Raw genomic sequence first — 1,090 nt, 5'->3', positions numbered from 1 at the left:
CATAGTTTTCAATGGGCAAGAGAATTTTAATGATATAATTAGCGCATCTTTCTGTTCTTGGTTGGAAATCCATGTGAAGCAAAGCCATCGGAAGATTCCAACACCATGATCAGTAGTGACACGGGAATGCCCAATAAAGTGGCAGCAGGAACGTTTCATGACAATGGAGTAAATTTGAAATTACCAAGAATTAACATTGAGCATTGCCTGTGATGTGATAGTTAATAAATGACGAGGAGATGGTATACTTGGCATTTTCATGTCAGTTGTATGTTGTATACTGACATTTACCCCTCTGTCCGTTTGATGTCCCATCCACCTAAAATACAGCTGTTGTAGTATTGAAAATGGTGAAGGGTGAGGATCGTCCTCATGGTAGTCATTCGTTGTAACAAACTTTGCACCGTTGATTCTACAATTGAGCTCCTCCTCATATAAGGAACGCCTATGGCGTAAAAATATATATTTTTATTAAATGTATGATTATTAAGTTGTTTCTTTTGTTAAGATTTTATTAAATGTATGATTATGTAAGTTGTTTCTTTTGTTAAGAGATAATATGCCTACAAAGCATGAAGTAATAATTTTCCATATTATCTCTTATCTGTACACTATTTCAAATGTGAGAAGAAAATGATTAGTACTATAATAATTTTCTCATTTACTATAATAAATATAGAGACATATTATTCACATAATTGGAAAATAAAATTGATAAAATGGTATTCATGATCAATATTTGAATTGGTATATATGATTGATAAATATATAATTATTTAAATATATATCCATTATTTAAGAATATAAATATTATTATTTTATTTAATGAATGTTAAAAAATAGTCATACAAAATTATATTATTATGTGTTATGTTTTATGATATTAGATTAAAAATGACTTTAAAACAATTTTAAAAATTTACAATTATTCTTATTATAGTAATTTTAATATAATTATATTTTAGAATTTAAAAGGTTATTTGAAATAATGGATAGATTAATAAATTGCTTATATAATTTTATTTGTTCATGAATGTAACAAATAGATAAAAAATAAAAATATATAATGTTCTTAAAATAAAAAAATAAA

The sequence above is a fragment of the Cupressus sempervirens genome, chromosome 7 (genome assembly GCF_028749045.1).
Source record: "Cupressus sempervirens isolate cs-2001-9-10 chromosome 7, ASM2874904v1, whole genome shotgun sequence".
NCBI lineage: Eukaryota > Viridiplantae > Streptophyta > Pinopsida > Cupressales > Cupressaceae > Cupressus > Cupressus sempervirens.
The sequence above is the reverse complement of the archived record's forward strand: the minus strand, read 5'-3'. Positions refer to the sequence as shown.